General features: G+C 43.2%; 1 protein-coding gene across 2 annotated transcripts in view; it reads left to right on the top strand.

Annotated features, from left to right (window-relative positions):
- The first annotated feature begins 4,489 nt into the window (after positions 1–4,489).
- Positions 4,490–14,144, top strand: part of LOC126162181 (inositol polyphosphate multikinase) — a 362,534-nt gene continuing 352,879 nt past the window's right edge. Inside the window, exon 1 of one of the 2 annotated variants that reach the window (XM_049918502.1) lies at positions 4,490–4,598. The gene's annotated coding sequence lies outside the window, so the exon portion shown is untranslated. Of the gene's footprint in view, positions 4,599–4,808; positions 4,828–14,144 lie in introns of those variants that run through there. The other variant, XM_049918503.1, reaches the window with a different exon arrangement.

Below are 14,144 nucleotides of genomic sequence, written 5' to 3' on the forward strand. Positions count from 1 at the left end.
AGCAAACAATCTATGTCGACAGTACTGAAGCGGAAGTCCGCAGCAGTGAAAGCACGCCAGAGAGGAAATAAAACGTGAATAAAACTCATGTCAATTTGTAATAAGTAAATAAATCTGTTTAATTCGGGAGAATTACAACGTACGCCTACCTTTTCTCCAAGCATTCGAAAATAAAACAATTTTATGTTATGATCTACAAGGTGTACAACTTTGCTTCCGCCATTTGCCGTAGATGGCGACAACGGTAAGTAGCGGTCGAAAGAAACTAGAGGTGGGTCGGACTCGTTCATTCCCGTGAACTACTTCATTCATTTCACTCTTTGCCGTGAAGCGTTCAAATGAAGTAGTTCATTCGTGAAGTACGGAAGCCTAGCGAAGTTGCCCAGTCCGCCGCTCAGCCGCTGCTACGCTCGCTTCGCCTCGCTCGTACAATAAAGCTTCGTAATACTTCACAAATTTACCAATAGATGGCGGAACTATGGAGTAACGTGCACGCAACGTTTTACGCTCTTACAGCGTCTGAGTTATCTTAAATAGAGCATGGTCGAAGGGGACAAAGGAAAGATAAACAGAGAAGGCTGTCACGTATAAAGAAGGTACTACATTTAATCTTGCTCGACATTTTCTCGTGAAGCGCCCAAAAAAGTCTTCATCTGCTACATGAAACATTATTTGTTGTATTCATGGACTGAAAAATAGGGCTACCAACGAAATGCGGTCCAATTTTATGTTCCTTTTAAAATTTAATCCAAAATAGAATGAGTATGTTTAACACTGTCACAAAGTCTATATACCTACGTTAAGTAATTATTCAGAAGTTTTCCTGTAGATTTTATTTTGTTGACAATAATAACCCACTACATTCAAAACGTAAACTGTCACGTGTAGTCATTGGTACGATTTCAGGTAAAATCCCTCTTTCAGTGTAATTAACAAACCTTTTATTTTCATGTTGGCTGTGCGTGATCACACAGATAGCCTCTTCGTTTCCATCTTTAATATTCATTTGTCTTCAAGTGCTGCCAACGGTAGGCTACCCGTAGACGCGAAGTTTAACTGCACAAATAGTCACGGGTAATGATGTCAGCATTGCAGGTAGCAGCTGACGCTGTCTTTTCCTTGCCCCTCACATCCCTCGCCACTCCTAAACCTATCGTTCCCCACAAACACCGCGCGATTCGTCGACAGGCAGCACAGGGAGGACTGAAGTGAAGGGAGAATGAGTGACGTGGGTGAGGGAAAGAGGAAGAGAGTGAGTGAACTAGAAAAAAGTGTGGAGTGTGCCATCTGTGAAGAGTTTGAAGTACCAGTTCATTGAAATTGAGTGGTTAGTTCACACTTCACAGGAGTGAAGCGTTCATTTGAACGACTCATTCACGAGCTCCCCATCACTAAAAGAAACAGATTGCCGACGTTTGGCAGTTATAGCTTGGACCCCGGTCAACATAACCTCATTCAAACATTAGTCGATCTGTGTGTGACTACATGATAAGGTTGTTCTTGATTGACAACGTCAGTTTACGAGCCTAATTCTCGTCATTTGCGGGAGGTGTTACTGTTTTGTTTCAATATGAAGAAAACAGCGGCTGTCTCATCGAATGCTCTCAAGTACGTGTGGTAAGGACGCTATTAGTGAAAGAACGTGTCGTGAGTGGTTTCAACGCTTCAAGAACGGGTGATTTTAACGTAGTAGACTGGCATAGTGGTGGAAGAGAGAATGTTTTCGAAGATGCGGAATTGGAGGCATTGCTGAGTGAAGACTCGCGTCAAACTTACGAAGAATTGGCACTATTAGTGGGAGTGACACAGCAAACCATTTCAAAACGTCTCAAGGCATTGGGCATGATTCAGAAAGAAGGAATTTGGGTCCCGTGTGAGCTGAACCAAGAGACATTGAACGGCGTTTGTGTGTTTGTGAACAGTTGCTTCAGAGGCAGAAACGGAAGTGGTTTCTGCATCGCATTGTGACCGGGGACGAAAAATGGGTTTATTACGATAACCCTAAACGCAAACATTCATGGGGATATCCCGGCCATGCTTCCACGTCGACGGCCAAACCGAATATTCACGGCTTCAAGATTATGCTCTGCATTTGGTGGGACCAGCTCGGCGTCGTGTACTATGAGGTGTTAAAACCAAGTGAAACAATCACAGGTGCTCGTTATCGAACGCAATTAATGCGTCTGTGCAGAGCATTAAAAGACAAACGGCCGCAGTACAGCGAGAGGCGCTATAAAGTGATTGGAAAAGAGCACAGGTAGTCCCAGTCTTCAAGAAGGGTCGTCGAGCAGATGCGCAAAACTATAGACCTATCTCTCTGACGTCGATCTGTTGTAGAATTTTAGAACATGTCTTTTGCTCGAGTATCATGTCGTTTTTGGAAACTCAGAATCTACTATGTAGGAATCAACATGGATTCCGGAAACAGCGATCGTGTGAAACCCAACTCGCATTATTTGTTCATGAAACCCAGAAAATATTAGATACAGGCTCCCAGGTAGATGCCATTTTCCTTGACTTCCGGAAGGCGTTCGATACAGTTCCGCACTGTCGTCTGATAAACAAAGTAAGACCCTACGGAATATCAGGCCAGCTGTGTGGCTGGATTGAAGAGTTTTTAGCAAACAGAACACAGCATGTTGTTCTCAATGGAGAGACATCTACAGACGTTAAAGTAACCTCTGGCGTGCCACAGGGGAGTGTTATGGGACCATTGCTTTTCACAATATATATAAATGACCTAGTAGATAGTGTCGGAAGTTCCATGCGGCTTTTCGCGGATGATGCTGTAGTATACAGAGAAGTTGCAGCATTAGAAAATTGTAGCGAAATGCAGGAAGATCTGCAGCGGATAGGCACTTGGTGCAGGGAGTGGCAACTGACCCTTAACATAGACAAATGTAATGTATTGCGAATACATAGAAAGAAGGATCCTTTATTGTATGATTATATGATAGCGGAACAAACACTGGTAGCAGTTACTTCTGTAAAATATCTGGGAGTATGCGTGCGGAACGATTTGAAGTGGAATGATCATATAAAATTAATTGTTGGTAAGGCGGGTACCAGGTTGAGATTCATTGGGAGAGTCCTTAGAAAATGTAGTCCATCAACAAAGGAGGTGGCTTACAAAACACTCGTTCGACCTATACTTGAGTATTGCTCATCAGTGTGGGATCCGTACCAGATCGGGTTGACGGAGGAGATAGAGAAGATCCAAAGAAGAGCGGCGCGTTTCGTCACAGGGTTATTTGGTAACCGTGATAGCGTTACGGAGATGTTGAACAAACTCAAGTGGCAGACTCTGCAAGAGAGGCGCTCTGCATCGCGGTGCAGCTTGCTCGCCAGGTTTCGAGAGGGTGCGTTTCTGGATGAGGTATCGAATATATTGCTTCCCCCTACTTATACCTCCCGAGGAGATCACGAATGTAAAATTAGAGAGATTAGAGCGCGCACAGAGGCTTTCAGACAGTCGTTCTTCCCGCGAACCATACGCGACTGGAACAGGAAAGGGAGATAACGACAGTGGCACGTAAAGTGCCCTCCGCCACACACCGTTGGGTGGCTTGCGGAGTATAAATGTAGATGTAGATGAAAGTGATATTGCAGCAAGACAGCGCTCGACCCCACGTTGCAAAAAGAGGTCAAAATGTACTTGGAAACGTTAAAATGGGAAGTCCTACCTCACCCGCCGTATTCTCCAGACATTGCTCCCTCTATCACCTGTTTAGACCAGTGGCGCATGGCCTGGCTGACCACCACTTCCGATCGCACGAAGTCACAAATTGGATCGATCCATGGATCGCTTCAAAAGATGAACAATTTTTTCGACGCGGGATTCGTACACTGCCCGAAAGACGGGAGAAAGTAGTGGCCAGCGATGTAAAAACTTTAAATGATACATGTGTAACAAATTTGTTTCATTAAAGCCTCGAATGTTGGAGAAAAAACGGCGGAAGCAAAGTTGTACACCTTATATTATGCGCAGTGGTGCACGATCTTACGCATACATCATTAAGACGATCATTGTTTTCAATTCGTAGCCGCTAACGGCTAATTTTTCCCCTGTTAGACTGGACAGTGAGCCTGCCCCAGACTGCGCGGGCTCCGCAGCGTGTCGTAGATGGATAAAACACATTGTGTAATTCGTTTGTGGAAACTTAACATTCAACCGCAGCTCAATGGCACGCGTCTGTTCTGCCAACTGTACTGTACAAGTCACAACAGCGCGTAGGGAGTTCATAATAAACGGAAATTCCACTTTTGCTTTCCCTTTCTTTCGATCCTTATGATTTGTGCGTGTAAACTACATACCTGCATGTCCATTACTTTTGTATCAACAACAGAATAACATTTGGCCATTAAGTACCGGACCCCCAAACACTGCGAGGATACCTGTTGCGTGACGCCTCTTCGCGCAGATGCCCCGCCCACGTGCCTGCTGCGCTCGTGACGTCGCAGAGGCGAGCGAGCCGATGGAAAGGGCCGTGCCAGGTCGGAAGCGCAGTTCGGCGCAAGTCAGTGGGGGCGTCGTGTCGCTTCGTCTCGCTTCGCGCAGCGTCGCGTGTGCGCGTCACAGCCAGGGCTCTGCCGGCGCGGTGAGTACACAGCGCCGTGAGCGCCCGGTTGCTGTAGAGCGTACGTGGTGCATCTGCTGTCTTTTGGAGCTGAACTGAAGAAATGACGCGTTGTTACTTGGCGTTTAACAACCAGCCCTCTAACGTTGCACGTCCGCACAGCTCCTGAAAGTTATTTTGGTGTTTCCATTAACAATATTCGGTAATTTATCTATGGTGGAAGGTGAACCTCGCGACACCAGATTTTCGAGTAAGCAACCGAATTTTTCTTCACATTTGTTGAGCCTAGATCTATATTGCTTGGTGTCTGAGAGCCAACGAACTGTGGATACGCTGCGCCCCCCCCCCCCCCAATCCCTTCCTCCCTTCGAAAAAGTCGATTGTTTCTTCCCCCAACAAAAGTTTTTCATTACAAGTTTAGTCCCGAGACGTTGTCCCTACGGACTGATACAATTTTTTATGAGATCTGAAAACCCTAGTCGCCAAATCCCAAATTACTCTGTAGATTGCATTATCAGACTCTGAAATGGTAATAGTTGGGTCGATTGAGATTTAACTGCCGCATAATCTGGTGAACAAGTGCAAAAGCCTAGTTGAAGTAAAGCGTCTAATGTACTAAATGTTCTAAGACGTCTCCAGTCCCATTTGTACTATCCGGGAAATACGTAAGGGACAGAATTGAAAGAGAACACTACCGTCTGTGTCGGAAACAACCCCTGTTGTCAGAGGTGGTACACGGCCTGTTTAGTATGTAATAGATGTGGTCAGTACGGTTATCGTACTCAGCGGGTTGCATAATAGTTCCCTACTGTTTACTTTTGGTGGTTGTTATTCTAATAGCTGTTGGTACTTACTACCGAATGCACCGTGTAGTACAGCATCGGTGTGGATGTATTTGATATACGCTGTTTCTTCTACTTATAGGAATTGCATGGCAGTGGGCCTTTAGCTTATCCCGTCTGCACTCTTCCCCCCCGCCCCCCCCCCCCTCCCACCGTCTGTCCAACTGAAGAAGCCAAAATACCCTGCTAGCCCACTTTTACAATTACAAGAAAACAATCACATATATTACCGTGAGGCGTTAAAGTTATTCCAAACAGAGGTAAAGAGCATAGGAATCCAGTAGCTGTATCTCTGTAGAAATAACAGGTGATTTCCACAGAAGTATGAATTCTTTTTTGCTCACGAATCATCCATTGATAGCGCGACACCTAAACGCGCGTTTCAGTTAAAAAAACTGTAGCACGTAATATCGACTTACTTTAACCACCAAATACATGTTCATGTCTGTTGCGATAACTGCAATGATTAAATATGTCAATGGTATCTGAGCTTCGTGAGTGTGAAATAAAATACAGTGTTGGAGTCCAGACAGTGGGCAACCGATGTCTCTATACGTGAAGATAACTTGGGACACTGTCGGATTATTATAAAAGGACTTGACTACAAAATAGAATATCTGGTTATTATCGATACGCATTCAAAGATAACTGTGGAATAGTTTAGCATTGCAACGACAGAGAAAACCCTTCGACCAATCGTTGTTTTGTCATTCAGCCAAGTTTATTTTGTCACACAGGGTATAGCAAACTAGAAACGTGCCGACCTCTTCTCCTTAATGTGGTTACAAGATGCCGCCTAAAATTATCACGAACCCCATATAATCAAAAATTTTCTTTTGCCAGGGTTAAGGAACAAGTTGGTTATAGAAGTCTATGGGTCATTTCGAAGCCGTGAATGAACCTGCGGAATGGAACGATGAGTGCGAACTGCCACGTCTGTGGAATTCATAGTTTGGGACGGAATGCTTTCTGCGTTCAGAGTTTTTGCTAACAGTTATGGGGGTACTGACGAATACTCATGTCAATGCTAATACTCCCAATCGACGTCAATACGCAGTGAGAAACTCAGAACTGAAAGAGGGCAGAAGAGAAGCTATTTCATATCACCAATACGGTTTTTAGCAGCCCTAGGGGAAGTTTTCAGATACTAAGAAACATTACGGGTTAATGTAACTATCTAAGCTGCCTTCTGTTCGCTGATGACTACTGTTTGCCGATAGTGCAGAAAATCTTGAACAATTTGAAGAAATGAATGGAGCACGTATGAAAGTGGGCCTGAAAAATATTCAGACAGTGTGAACTGGAACTCCACCGACAAAATGTCTGGGATGTTCAAAGACTCTTTAATAGTTTGATATAGGAGACCCGTAGTTTCCGTTGACTCGTTTCAGAATAATAGATTTCATACCCCCATTTCTTTTTGTAGCTGTACTGCTCTGGAACGCCTCGGTAGCTGATTGGTCAACGCGGCTGAGTGCCATGCGGGGGGACCCGGGTTCAATACCCGGCCGTGTCGGAGATTTCATCCGGTCGGGTAATGGATGTTGTGATGTGGTCATTATCATCATTTGATCTTCGTCGACGAAGTCGCCTAATATCCCAGATGGGGTATCCCGCCCAAAAATGCCATACGAACATTCCACTTCATTTCATTTTCATCTGCTCAACAGTGGAGACAGTGTCGGTACGCGCAACGAGTTATGTCTGGAACCCAGTCTGTTCCATTCACGCACACGGGATTCTTTATGTTGACAACGGAAATGCCCAATTTAATGTTCGCCCTCAAGTTTGCTTACACTACTGCTCGGCACTGTTTCGTGTTTGTTTTTACGGCAGTGTTAGTCGTGCTTTAACAGTGATACGCATAGGAACGAATAATTTTTCTGGCGAAGAATTTCTAAAGTTGCAGATGTACTGTGATGTGGTAAATGTCGCTGAAAGGACAGCTCAGCGCTGCGTTATTGAGCCGTTCTTCTATTGCACTCAGTGAACCGATAAAGAGACGTGTATCAGCAAATCTATGCATATTGTTCTGTATAATCTTTAATGTACTACAAACACTCCCAGGAAAACAAATCCGAGACAGAACCGAGCAGTACTGTATTCAGGCAGTAGGGCGGTGTGTAAAGTGAACATTGAGAGGTAGACAAAAGTTTTTCATTTCGAAGAAATTATGTTGTGTAAGTAATGTTTTGAATGTTTATAGGTACGAGGTGGCCATAATTAAAGTGCAGCTGCTCACAGAGGTCCAGTGTGGGCTGTAATTATCGTATGGCAGCGAAATTTGGTATATATTCTAATGTGTTAACGTGGAACCGATTTGCGCTGGAAATAATTAGTTTCAGGTTTGGCCACCAGGTGCAAATCTGGTGCTGTGAATGCCAGAAAGACGTATAGAAATGTTTCCACATGTAACGGATTGGGTATGGGACATGGGCAGAAGAGACCAAACAAGTGATAACGCTATGTTGATATTATTAAATACAGAGCCAAATTTGCACCTTGTGGCCAAAATTGGAACTATTTTTTTCCAGTGTAAATCTGTTCCGCGTTAACACGTCGGAATTCTAACAAGTTTTGGTGCCAGGATGATTACAGCCCACACAGGACCTCTGTGATTATGTGCACTTCAGTTATAACCACCCGGTTCATGTGTGCAGTCCTGGTACACACTGAAATTCCCGCGCCACAGCGCTGCAGCACACGCCCTGGGCGAGCCAAATCTGAATGGCGCAGCTCATTGATAAATGGAAATAGGCTCCCTCGTTTTCTAGCAGTGTTCTACGGGACTGTGGAGCGGAGATTTCAATCTGTACCAGAACTGCACGCATCTGCCTGCCTACAAACAAAAACCAAAGTGTATTTTTTCGAGATGATTATGATGAAAACATTAACTACCACTCGTACTGTTGTCAACAGCAGGTATCGTTTCAGACTGGAACGAATTTGTCTCTAAACACATCGCGCATATCGTTGACATTTCCACTGTCGTGCAGATATTTTCAGTGTAGTCCCGATACAAAGATAAAAAAAGGTGTAAGAAATCCTATCACAGGTCCCTGATACCAAAATACTCAGAAAATGTCCCCAGACAAACTCCAAAATTTTGTCAGTGGAGTTCAGGATCACCCCATAGGTAAGATTTAAAATTGTATAGAATGAACATATCGAAAATAAAATAGTATAAACGAATAGTGAAGTTGTAAAGGTAGATGAAACGTTTTAATAGAGAGCAACTGAAGATAATGACTGCATGAATAGCAAGATAAATAAAAGGAATAAAAATGGCCTGGCGTATTTTTGGTAACGTAAGGTGGGCTTCCAAAATTGTGCTTCCGATGAGTCTAGAAAGGAAAATTTACAATCAAAGTGCATCACCAGTAATGACAAATCGGTGACTCATGGACTTTCGATGTGAAAACCATTCAAAAACCGAGTGTAGCGAAGCGGGCAACTGAGAGATACGTATTGAAAATTGTTGCTAGAGGCCGGAAATCAAACAGGTGTCTTAGGGAATACACTGTAGTGAAGACGTAATGGCAAGGGCGCCCATACGATAGTTGGTGGGGAGAGGGAGTTTAGACCTGGAGATACGGTGCATATTCAATATTTTGTGAGACGAATTGCGATTTGTAAAAAGCCATAAAAAATTAGCCAGTTCGGACCCGTTATAAGCGTGCATAATACTGACGGTTTAATCATTTCCTTGAAAGAAAACACCTCTCCACACTAGATTTTTTTCCTTTCACTGAAAGCTAGGGGCGGTGGATGGCGCTCCCGCCTTTTTCCCCAACCCCCACCCCACCCACCATCCCCTTTAGCCCCCAGGTATGGGCGCGCCCTTGCGTAATGGCGACGAAACGGAGGTAGGCTGGACAAGCAGCAAGGTATCTGGACCAAGGAAGTTTCCAAAAGAATATATACATATGAAAACCTAATGGAAAATGGGAACATGAAGTTAGAAAACATGCAGGAACAAGGGGAGCGTACAAGACTAAAGCATGGAGCAGTCGACAGGGATCCTTTATCCATAAATGAATGTTAAATAATAAAATAATAATGATGATGAATTCGACGTACATAAAATGTCACTGTTGAAAATAATCTTCTTTTGGTACTACATGAGTCACTCCTCTACCCTATGCCAATGCACTTGTAACGGAACTGAAATGAGGGTGGGCTGACAGTAATTTGGAGCCCGCGCGTCGGAAACGGGCGCGCTTGTGTGAGACTGCCAGGGAGTGCACCCTGATGCCATCTATTGGCGAAACTGGGAATTAGCGCTGCCTGTCAGACAATGCACTAAGCTCTCGGAGTCAAATGTATTCTTTTTCTTGGTAATTATAAGTTATTACTGTATAATTTAATGTTGTAAAGCGCTAGTAGTAAATTATTATGACTGGTATGAACTCCAGGGTAGTAAATATAAATATTCTTCAATACTAAATGATTTCGGTAAAAAGGTGGTAGGGGAACGCCCCCACTCTTGGTGGTACGAGCGTAGCTAGGGGTAGCTGGAGACACAGGGACTGAACAATGGAATGGCCTGGGGAGTGTTGACGTGATCGGACGTGCGTAACTGTGCTCACACAAAAGTGATTGTGCAACAGCGAAGAGGTGAATATCGTCGCCGTTTTTGGAGTAAAACGCGACGAATGGTTGTTGAAGCTGCCTCTATGCCACTGGGGCTGATTGTAAGAGTTCCTGTGCCCAGATTTTATGGCGGACGTGCAGTAGCTTATACGAGTGCTACAGCTTATAGTTCCAGCCGCCATTAAGGGCATGAGGCGTGAAGAGCTGCGTTAGCCACATGCATCTCACCACCAGCACCGACACGTCTACCCAAGGCAAGACTGCTTGCAATTGTTAAGTCGAACTTTGTATACATGTAAAAGGAGAATACCAGTTTTCTTTTATGCAAGTGCAGAGGACAGAATATAGTAATGAGTAAAATTACGACGCATGTTGTTCATTTTAAAGTGTAGTAACCTCAAACATAGTATAGTGAAATCAGACTGAGGCCACCAGCGCCTCTTTCATTTACAATTCTTTTGGTTGTAGAATACTTTAGCGTATAAGAATGTTGAAAAGAGCAATGGTCACACCAGAATGAGTCGCCTATTTACAGTTACTTAAATTTTTCTGAGCAACCTTTCAAGTAAAGTCACTTAACTAAGTCTGTATCAATGGTCCAAAGAGTAATATCCAAAATCATTAAATAAGTTGAAGGATAGAATTTTGTTAACCGAAGTTGCATAAACTGTCTTGGTAGTAATTACCAAGCCAACTCACAGAAATTGAGAGAGTATTTGCTTTGTAGAATCATCTAGAATGATCAGAAATAGTAATATTCAGAATTAAGTTTAAATTCAACTCAAGCCATTTCACTCTGAAACGAGCCCAAAAATTGATTTATTTTTTTGCTCCTTCAGAGCTGGCGACCGTAGTTATAAGTATTTTCAGGAGAATTCGACGGTAAGTCTGCTGCTCTCGTCGTGCTGATAGGATTATCCACTGCTGCTAGCAGTGGTGATTGGATACATAAGCTCACTACCAAGTTAAGTGGGTCAGGTAGGCAGTGTTACCGTGTGAACTGTAGGGCACTGTAGGCCGTGGATCGAACCCGTTCAATCATCACAGCTCTTAGGGAAATAGTCCGGTTAGGAGTGTACTAATCATTAGGTAAATACTGGCGAGTAACGGTCAAAAATGTATACGCAAGTGAATTTAGTAAGGTCCACGTAGCACCTAGTTAATGTGGTGCAATGGCGAGGGTAGGAGTGGAGTAAAAGTGAGCTGTGCTTGTGGCAGCTGTGCTGGATTCAAATATTAACTACGTGAATTCACTACTACCTCTTACCATTGGGACTGAGCTATTTACAGTTAAAATACGTAGCAGTAAGCGCAAAGGCGTGACAGCTACAAGTCCGTATTGGTTTTATACATACGGAATTGGGAAGTGGGTCATTCCGTCAGTGGAGGGGGTTAAAACAACCGAGTCAGTGGAGAACATACCCCATTTACTGATGGAAAGATTCAGCGGTTCGGTCGCACACTGAAGACCGTTTAGTACAACAATCGCCGCCAGAATTGCAGAAACTGTTTCTCGGTGAGCTTAAAAACTTCGTTCGCGTGAAATATGTAGAATATGGCGTGTCTTAAAAACAACTGAGCTGTTTTGGCGCTCTGTATGCCGTATTAAGGCAAAGACCCAATCCATTAGATTCACTTACTGAAGTAATCTGATAAAGTGATTATTTTGTTCAATCATTTCTAGCCATATTCTCCTTTTCGTCCCAGCAAACTATGCGCATACCTCAACACTGACACTACACCACTTCGTACACGCGCCAGAAACATTCGTCATATGAAAAACACAGTAAAATATATCACAAGTACTCGTAAACTATCAGAGCTTTGTCAGTATGAATGACCGAGTTTGAAACTAATATTGATGCATATATATTCTGCAATCATACTTATTGCTGCAAACTACATATCAACGAAACGAAACACAACAGTCAACATTGGCTTTTACAACGTTACTGTAAAGATTGTTGTTTGGTAGTTAAAGGTGGCAATAACTATACACAAAACTCTACTGTTCCGAAGATTTCAGATTGCTGTCTATACAGAATTGTACTGAAGCGTCTGAACGTCAATACACAGTGCGTGAATAGTGTATTATTTCGCCAGTGTTCAAGAACCTGTAGAATAATACAAACAGTGCACCTCCTATCATCTCTCTTATGCTTTTAGTGCCTGTATCAATACTTGAACATTTTGTATACAGCTTCGAAAAGATCGATAAAATCAGATTTTCGTCAAGTTTCCAAAGCTGCAGATGATGTACCGTCAGTATCACAACGGTGTTCTTTGCAATTTCTTTGTTATTATGACAGATATATGTTTACTGTAATTTCATTGTAATGGTATGGCATTTCAGTTTTAATCGCACGAAATTATTTTTCACTTCAGGACTCGATGGTATACAAACGGATTGAAGCCGTATGATGATCTTTATCAGTTGCAATCCTATCGAACAAAAATATTTCATATAATCAGCTGACTTGAGAGTCGCTTATCACATAGTAGGATCACCCTTACTGTATAGTCCATTGCCCTTTACAGATTGGTCAGACTGAAACCATAGTGGGTAGCAGCAGGCCATTAATGATAGCTTATGTAATTGTGTGTGTGGGGATCACAGTGCAGAACTGAATCTTTAGTGTATAGTTCCACCACTGCAGTGCAAGTTCTTAATTCTCCTGTGAAGTCGCAGGATGCTTGTGTTGTCAAATGGGCAAATTTCAACTAATCTGTTAACGTATTTGTTAGGCCTGTGCTATTTCGTGCACTTCTGTGATCTAACGCACCCATCAGATTTCAAAAAGTTCGCCACTCCCTCGTACTTTTACGGATTTATGGACGGCCCTGCAGGATTCATGGTGTCAAATCCCCCAGCACTACTTCAGACATTAGTCAAGTCCATGTCATGTCGTGTTGCGGCACTTTTGCGTGCTCGCAGGAGCCCTACACGATATTAGGCAAGACTACCAGTTTCTTGACCGAGAGAAACAACGAATAAACGTCTCATTGCTCGTGTTCACCGGGTTTATAACCTAGCAACTTCTCTTTGTTCCCCTGTGGCAAACAAAGCGGACTGCGATCTTGATCGCCTCAAGAAACTGAATCCTCCCAAAATAATGTTTTTGAAGTATGAAAATTAGGGTGGAATTGGTCCAAGTGTATAAATTTAAAGGTGTATATTGTGAGAAACAACAGAACGATTTGTACCCAAAATAGTTTTTCTTTCATTGTTTTTGCAAAAACTTGAAAGGCTGCACTCGTCTCTGACAAGACGGTGGACCGACCCGGATCGAATCCGCGCACCTGGTTAACGATATTTAGTCTCCTACGCCGATCAGCCGAAGTATATTTTTTTTCCCCTCCATGCACATTTACGCAACGTTTCGAGCTGATCCCCAAACTCTGTCTCAGAATATGTGATAAATCAACAGCTGAAATACGATAACAGACCAATATAGTTTAAACGATTCACAATGACGTGGCGTCAACAACTGTGATGACCGGAAGGGTATGGCCACCAGTTTAAAGTAAACTGTTGCCAAATCATTAAGTAGAAAAGCGATCGCTGTAACCACCCAATAACGCTCAGAATATTGTCTCTTCGTGTAGCATTTTAACAATGGTAGCACAGATTGGGTCTGTAGTAACAAATAAATCAATCCTTTTTAGTCTGATTGCTTTCGCCGAGATAAAATATTTGAAAGCTAATTTTTACTGAAAACGGAACGCAGTTTGAACACAATTTTAAACAGAATATTTGTTACATGGTTACGACGAAAGAAAAAGGAACAAATCTAGGGCATTGGTTTTAAACGCGGGACGAAGAAGAGTAGAAGAGGCAAATGGAGTTTATTGTTATTACGCCTCATCATGTGGAAGTGATGCTGAAAACGCTGAACCATTATTAATGTGGTATGAAAGAAGGGCACCTTTACTCTTCGTCTGGTTTCCTAAAGAAGAGTTTGTCCGCAGCTCGTGATCGTGCGGTAGCGTTCTCGTTTCCCGCGCCCGGGTTCGATTCCCGGCGGGGTCAGGGATTTTCTCTGCCTCGTGATGACTGGGTGTTGTGTGATGTCCTCAGGTTAGTTAGGTTTAAGTAGTGCTAAGTTCTAGGGGACTGATGACCATAGATGTT

Source organism: Schistocerca cancellata, chromosome 2 (genome assembly GCF_023864275.1).
Source record: "Schistocerca cancellata isolate TAMUIC-IGC-003103 chromosome 2, iqSchCanc2.1, whole genome shotgun sequence".
NCBI lineage: Eukaryota > Metazoa > Arthropoda > Insecta > Orthoptera > Acrididae > Schistocerca > Schistocerca cancellata.